This window comes from Schistocerca serialis, unplaced genomic scaffold, assembly GCF_023864345.2.
Source record: "Schistocerca serialis cubense isolate TAMUIC-IGC-003099 unplaced genomic scaffold, iqSchSeri2.2 HiC_scaffold_1193, whole genome shotgun sequence".
In the NCBI taxonomy this organism is placed as follows: domain Eukaryota; kingdom Metazoa; phylum Arthropoda; class Insecta; order Orthoptera; family Acrididae; genus Schistocerca; species Schistocerca serialis.
Window position 1 is genome coordinate 12,501 of NW_026047396.1, and position 7,500 is coordinate 20,000.

At 58.4% G+C, this 7,500-nt stretch overlaps 2 non-coding genes and 1 pseudogene across 2 annotated transcripts; all 3 read left to right on the forward strand.

Moving 5' to 3' along the window:
• Positions 1 to 2,201: 2,201 nt before the first annotated feature.
• Positions 2,202 to 4,111, forward strand: LOC126434712 (small subunit ribosomal RNA). Its single transcript, XR_007579429.1, has one exon. It is a non-coding gene; the product is annotated as a small subunit ribosomal RNA (ribosomal RNA).
• Positions 4,112 to 4,462: 351 nt separating this feature from the next.
• Positions 4,463 to 4,617, forward strand: LOC126434710 (5.8S ribosomal RNA). Its single transcript, XR_007579427.1, has one exon. It is a non-coding gene; the product is annotated as a 5.8S ribosomal RNA (ribosomal RNA).
• Positions 4,618 to 4,805: 188 nt separating this feature from the next.
• Positions 4,806 to 7,500, forward strand: part of LOC126434723 (large subunit ribosomal RNA) — a 6,359-nt pseudogene continuing 3,664 nt past the window's right edge.

A 7,500-nucleotide genomic window follows, 5' to 3' on the forward strand; every position in this document is an offset into this window, starting at 1 on the left:
CCCAACACACGTTGCGCCTTAACCCAACACACGTTGCGCCTTAACCCAACACACGTTGCGCCTTAACCCAACACACGTTGCGCCTTAACCCAACACACGTTGCGCCTTAACCCAACACACGTTGCGCCTTAACCCAACACACGTTGCGCCTTAACCCAACACACGTTGCGCCTTAACCCAACACACGTTGCGCCTTAACCCAACACACGTTGCGCCTTAACCCAACACACGTTGCGCCTTAACCCAACACACGTTGCGCCTTAACCCAACACACGTTGGGCCTTAACCCAACACACGTTGGGCCTTAACCCAACACACGTTGGGCCTTAACCCAACACACGTTGGGCCTTAACCCAACACACGTTGGGCCTTAACCCAACACACGTTGGGCCTTAACCCAACACACGTTGGGCCTTAACCCAACACACGTTGGGCCTTAACCCAACACACGTTGGGCCTTAACCCAACACACGTTGGGCCTTAACCCAACACACGTTGGGCCTTAACCTGCTCTGTAATTGTCATACGACGCGTTAAATTAGTGTAGTGTTGCCTAACTGCAACCCCCGCAATATAGTTTGCTACTCGCACTGCCCGGTCCCCAGAGTATCGCTTCATGTTAAACACCTTGCAGCTATACACTGTAATGCGGATGGCAGCAGGACGTACATGCTCAATGCCCTTCGCAGTTGTTCATTGGCATTCGCATGGCGAAGCACAGCCTACGTTGTGGTACGGCTTGTGTCAACTGTCCGCTGATGTTGTACGTCCAAATCACACACTGTACTGCACATTGGTCCTCATGTACTGAATGATACATCGTGGTACATGTGTGACCGTACCACGACTGCGCCAACAACGGCGAACCATACGGTCCAAATATTGTGCACTCAGCTACATGTCGTCTCCCTATAAGAGCTGGATTGCAGTATGGTATGCCGTGGATGGCGATCGGCATGAGCCGTCTGTTGATGTAGTGGCGCGTGTTGTCAGACGTAGTCGTCTCTTCTCACACACCGTGATAGCATGGTGCACTGCGTTCCACATCTGCGACATGCGACAGAGGCCGGTTGACAGTCGTTCGCGCAATGGACATCGCATACGTACGGGGGCCACCTTCCACGTGTTCGCGAAGCGTGCACATGTTGTTGCGTGTATGTGGGCAGACATAGTGTGTCGTGACACCTGACACAGGCATGCAACAATCGTTGAATTTGCAAATGGCGATGGACGTCTACGTTTGCTGGTGACGTTACGCAAATGAAGAACTGGTAAACCGTTGTGGTGCGGTTGTTCTCGCTAGAGGTGAATCAGTGATGGCGACGATCGGTTGAGCTACCAACCGGTTGTTTCAGCGATACCCACCATGCCCACGAACGTGAATGGCATGTGGGTGTGAAGCGATACGCGGCGGTGGCTGGGTGGGACCGTCCCCGGCCGGTGAGGGGGGGCCTCCCGGCGTGCTGGCCGCGCGGTGCGTGGGCGCACGCGCTACAGCCGGCTGGTGGGGGCGGCCAGTGGCAGGCGCGCCGGCCGACGGAGGCGGCAGGCGGCGTAGCTGCGCGCCGGCGCACCCTGCACGCGGCGCCGTGCGGCCAAAGTAGGTCCTCGCGGGCCCGGTGCGAAGCGCGGTGGACATCTGCAGTGTGCTGGTCCGATTGAGGACTGTGTGCGCTGAGGATGCGCCGCCGCCCGGCGCTCGGCGCCGCGACGCCGTCTGCTGCGCGGTCGCCTCTGCGGTTCTCGCAGGTGGATTGTATCGCAGCTGTGCGGACGTGTTGGCGCGTGCGCTGTGCTGGGAGAGTTCGCTTCGGCACCCAAGTGGGGCTTTTGTCCTTCTGTGGCGCTGGCGTTGGAGCTGCCGGCCACCGTAGGTGGCGCGTGTTGTCTCCCGCCGGCAATGCCACGACAGCACGCTCCCGGGCCTCTGTCGGCAGCGGCAAGCTCAGTTGGGAGCACGGGTGGTCGCACCTAAAGCGTCTACTCGCCAAACTCCGGGCGATTGCGCCTCTCTCGAACCCGACCAAGTATTTAGGACGGCGCTGCGCGCCGCCGGGACCTGAGAGGGTTTCGAGGTGTATTGTGCAGGGGAGCTCAGCCTCCTCCTGTTTGCAGAATAATTGAGCGGACGCTTGCGTGTTCGCGCGGGCCCCCGGGACACACTCCCGGGCGGCCGGCTGCTCAGCTCTAGTTGACGCAGCTCCCTGGTTGATCCTGCCAGTAGTCATATGCTTGTCTCAAAGATTAAGCCATGCATGTCTCAGTACAAGCCGCATTAAGGTGAAACCGCGAATGGCTCATTAAATCAGTTATGGTTCCTTAGATCGTACCCACGTTACTTGGATAACTGTGGTAATTCTAGAGCTAATACATGCAAACAGAGTCCCGACCAGAGATGGAAGGGACGCTTTTATTAGATCAAAACCAATCGGTCGGCTCGTCCGGTCCGTTTGCCTTGGTGACTCTGAATAACTTTGGGCTGATCGCACGGTCCTCGTACCGGCGACGCATCTTTCAAATGTCTGCCTTATCAACTGTCGATGGTAGGTTCTGCGCCTACCATGGTTGTAACGGGTAACGGGGAATCAGGGTTCGATTCCGGAGAGGGAGCCTGAGAAACGGCTACCACATCCAAGGAAGGCAGCAGGCGCGCAAATTACCCACTCCCGGCACGGGGAGGTAGTGACGAAAAATAACGATACGGGACTCATCCGAGGCCCCGTAATCGGAATGAGTACACTTTAAATCCTTTAACGAGTATCTATTGGAGGGCAAGTCTGGTGCCAGCAGCTGCGGTAATTCCAGCTCCAATAGCGTATATTAAAGTTGTTGCGGTTAAAAAGCTCGTAGTTGGATCTGTGTCCCACGCTGTTGGTTCACCGCCCGTCGGTGTTTAACTGGCATGTATCGTGGGACGTCCTGCCGGTGGGGCGAGCTGAAGGCGTGCGACGCGCCTCGTGCGTGCTCGTGCGTCCCGAGGCGGACCCCGTTGCAATCCTACCAGGGTGCTCTTGAGTGAGTGTCTCGGTGGGCCGGCACGTTTACTTTGAACAAATTAGAGTGCTTAAAGCAGGCAAGCCCGCCTGAATACTGTGTGCATGGAATAATGGAATAGGACCTCGGTTCTATTTTGTTGGTTTTCGGAACCCGAGGTAATGATTAATAGGGACAGGCGGGGGCATTCGTATTGCGACGTTAGAGGTGAAATTCTTGGATCGTCGCAAGACGAACAGAAGCGAAAGCATTTGCCAAGTATGTTTTCATTAATCAAGAACGAAAGTTAGAGGTTCGAAGGCGATCAGATACCGCCCTAGTTCTAACCATAAACGATGCCAGCCAGCGATCCGCCGCAGTTCCTCCGATGACTCGGCGGGCAGCCTCCGGGAAACCAAAGCTTTTGGGTTCCGGGGGAAGTATGGTTGCAAAGCTGAAACTTAAAGGAATTGACGGAAGGGCACCACCAGGAGTGGAGCCTGCGGCTTAATTTGACTCAACACGGGAAACCTCACCAGGCCCGGACACCGGAAGGATTGACAGATTGATAGCTCTTTCTTGATTCGGTGGGTGGTGGTGCATGGCCGTTCTTAGTTGGTGGAGCGATTTGTCTGGTTAATTCCGATAACGAACGAGACTCTAGCCTGCTAACTAGTCGCGTGACATCCTTCGTGCTGTCAGCGATTACTTTTCTTCTTAGAGGGACAGGCGGCTTCTAGCCGCACGAGATTGAGCAATAACAGGTCTGTGATGCCCTTAGATGTTCTGGGCCGCACGCGCGCTACACTGAAGGAATCAGCGTGTCTTCCTAGGCCGAAAGGTCGGGGTAACCCGCTGAACCTCCTTCGTGCTAGGGATTGGGGCTTGCAATTGTTCCCCATGAACGAGGAATTCCCAGTAAGCGCGAGTCATAAGCTCGCGTTGATTACGTCCCTGCCCTTTGTACACACCGCCCGTCGCTACTACCGATTGAATGATTTAGTGAGGTCTTCGGACTGGTACGCGGCATTGACTCTGTCGTTGCCGATGCTACCGGAAAGATGACCAAACTTGATCATTTAGAGGAAGTAAAAGTCGTAACAAGGTTTCCGTAGGTGAACCTGCGGAAGGATCATTACCGACTAGACTGCATGTCTTTCGATGTGCGTGTCGTGTCGCGCAACACGCTACCTGTACGGCTCGCAGTAGCCGTGCGCCGCGTGCGGAACCACGCGTGCTTCTCAAAACTAACGCCAATGTTGTGTGGTACGAGCGCTGAAGCGCTGGAGCGGCTGGCCTGCGGCACCTGGCGCCTGGCGCCGGTTTTGAATGACTTTCGCCCGACTGCCTGTCCGCTCCGGTGTGGAGCCGTACGACGCCCATCGGCCGTGAGGCTGTTGGACACAGAACGCTTGAACAGGGGCCGCCACACGCCTACGTCCCGCCTATGCAACTGTCTTGAAAGAGGCAGTGGAAACTAAGAAAAGATCACCCAGGACGGTGGATCACTCGGCTCGTGGGTCGATGAAGAACGCAGCAAATTGCGCGTCGACATGTGAACTGCAGGACACATGAACATCGACGTTTCGAACGCACATTGCGGTCCATGGATTCCGTTCCCGGGCCACGTCTGGCTGAGGGTCGGCTACGTATACTGAAGCGCGCGGCGTTTGCCCCGCTTCGCAGACCTGGGAGCGTCGCGGCCGCCTGTGGGGCCGGCCGCGCCTCCTTAAACGTGCGATGCGCGCCCGTCGCCTGGCGGTTCGCATACCGGTACTTACTCGGTAGCGTGCACAGCCGGCTGGCGGTGTGGCGTGCGACACCTCGTACAACGACCTCAGAGCAGGCGAGACTACCCGCTGAATTTAAGCATATTACTAAGCGGAGGAAAAGAAACTAACAAGGATTCCCCCAGTAGCGGCGAGCGAACAGGGAAGAGTCCAGCACCGAACCCCGCAGGCTGCCGCCTGTCGTGGCATGTGGTGTTTGGGAGGGTCCACTACCCCGACGCCTCGCGCCGAGCCCAAGTCCAACTTGAATGAGGCCACGGCCCGTAGAGGGTGCCAGGCCCGTAGCGGCCGGTGCGAGCGTCGGCGGGACCTCTCCTTCGAGTCGGGTTGCTTGAGAGTGCAGCTCCAAGTGGGTGGTAAACTCCATCTGAGACTAAATATGACCACGAGACCGATAGCGAACAAGTACCGTGAGGGAAAGTTGAAAAGAACTTTGAAGAGAGAGTTCAAAAGTACGTGAAACCGTTCTGGGGTAAACGTGAGAAGTCCGAAAGGTCGAACGGGTGAGATTCACGCCCATCCGGCCACTGGCCTCCGCCCTCGGCAGATGGGGCCGGCCGCCCGCGCGGAGCAATCCGCGGCGGGGTCGTGTCCGGTTGCCTTTCCACTCGCCGCGGGGTGGGGCCGTTCCGGTGTGCGGTGGGCCGCACTTCTCCCCTAGTAGGACGTCGCGACCCGCTGGGTGCCGGCCTACGGCCCGGGTGCGCAGCCTGTCCTTCCGCGGGCCTCGGTTCGCGTCTGTTGGGCAGAGCCCCGGTGTCCTGGCTGGCTGCCCGGCGGTATATCTGGAGGAGTCGATTCGCCCCTTTGGGCGCTCGGGCTCCCGGCAAGCGCGCGCGGTTCTTCCCGGATGACGGACCTACCTGGCCCGGCCCCGGACCCGCGCCGCTGTTGGCTCGGGATGCTCTCGGGCGGAATAATCGCTCCCGTCAGCGGCGCTTCAGCTTTGGACAATTTCACGACCCGTCTTGAAACACGGACCAAGGAGTCTAACATGTGCGCGAGTCATTGGGCTGTACGAAACCTAAAGGCGTAATGAAAGTGAAGGTCTCGCCTTGCGCGGGCCGAGGGAGGATGGGGCTTCCCCGCCCTTCACGGGGCGGCGGCCTCCGCACTCCCGGGGCGTCTCGTCCTCATTGCGAGGTGAGGCGCACCTAGAGCGTACACGTTGGGACCCGAAAGATGGTGAACTATGCCTGGCCAGGACGAAGTCAGGGGAAACCCTGATGGAGGTCCGTAGCGATTCTGACGTGCAAATCGATCGTCGGAGCTGGGTATAGGGGCGAAAGACTAATCGAACCATCTAGTAGCTGGTTCCCTCCGAAGTTTCCCTCAGGATAGCTGGTGCTCGTACGAGTCTCATCCGGTAAAGCGAATGATTAGAGGCCTTGGGGCCGAAACGACCTCAACCTATTCTCAAACTTTAAATGGGTGAGATCTCCGGCTTGCTTGATATGCTGAAGCCGCGAGCAAACGACTCGGATCGGAGTGCCAAGTGGGCCACTTTTGGTAAGCAGAACTGGCGCTGTGGGATGAACCAAACGCCGAGTTAAGGCGCCCGAATCGACGCTCATGGGAAACCATGAAAGGCGTTGGTTGCTTAAGACAGCAGGACGGTGGCCATGGAAGTCGGAATCCGCTAAGGAGTGTGTAACAACTCACCTGCCGAAGCAACTAGCCCTGAAAATGGATGGCGCTGAAGCGTCGTGCCTATACTCGGCCGTCAGTCTGGCAGTCATGGCCGGTCCTTGCGGCCGGCCGCGAAGCCCTGACGAGTAGGAGGGTCGCGGCGGTGGGCGCAGAAGGGTCTGGGCGTGAGCCTGCCTGGAGCCGCCGTCGGTGCAGATCTTGGTGGTAGTAGCAAATACTCCAGCGAGGCCCTGGAGGGCTGACGCGGAGAAGGGTTTCGTGTGAACAGCCGTTGCACACGAGTCAGTCGATCCTAAGCCCTAGGAGAAATCCGATGTTGATGGGGGCCGTCATAGCATGATGCACTTTGTGCTGGCCCCCGTTGGGCGAAAGGGAATCCGGTTCCTATTCCGGAACCCGGCAGCGGAACCGATACAAGTCGGGCCCCTCTTTTAGAGATGCTCGTCGGGGTAACCCAAAAGGACCCGGAGACGCCGTCGGGAGATCGGGGAAGAGTTTTCTTTTCTGCATGAGCGTTCGAGTTCCCTGGAATCCTCTAGCAGGGAGATAGGGTTTGGAACGCGAAGAGCACCGCAGTTGCGGCGGTGTCCCGATCTTCCCCTCGGACCTTGAAAATCCGGGAGAGGGCCACGTGGAGGTGTCGCGCCGGTTCGTACCCATATCCGCAGCAGGTCTCCAAGGTGAAGAGCCTCTAGTCGATAGAATAATGTAGGTAAGGGAAGTCGGCAAATTGGATCCGTAACTTCGGGATAAGGATTGGCTCTGAGGATCGGGGCGTGTCGGGCTTGGTCGGGAAGTGGGTCAGCGCTAACGTGCCGGGCCTGGGCGAGGTGAGTGCCGTAGGGGTGCCGGTAAGTGCGGGCGTTTAGCGCGGGCGTGGTCTGCTCTCGCCGTCGGTTGGCCTCGTGCTGGCCGGCGGTGCAGGATGCGCGCGCCTGCGCGGCGTTCGCGCCCCGGTGCTTCAACCTGCGTGCAGGATCCGAGCTCGGTCCCGTGCCTTGGCCTCCCACGGATCTTCCTTGCTGCGAGGCCGCGTCCGCCTTAGCGTGCTCCTCCGGGGGCGCGCGGGTGCGCGGATTCTCTTCGG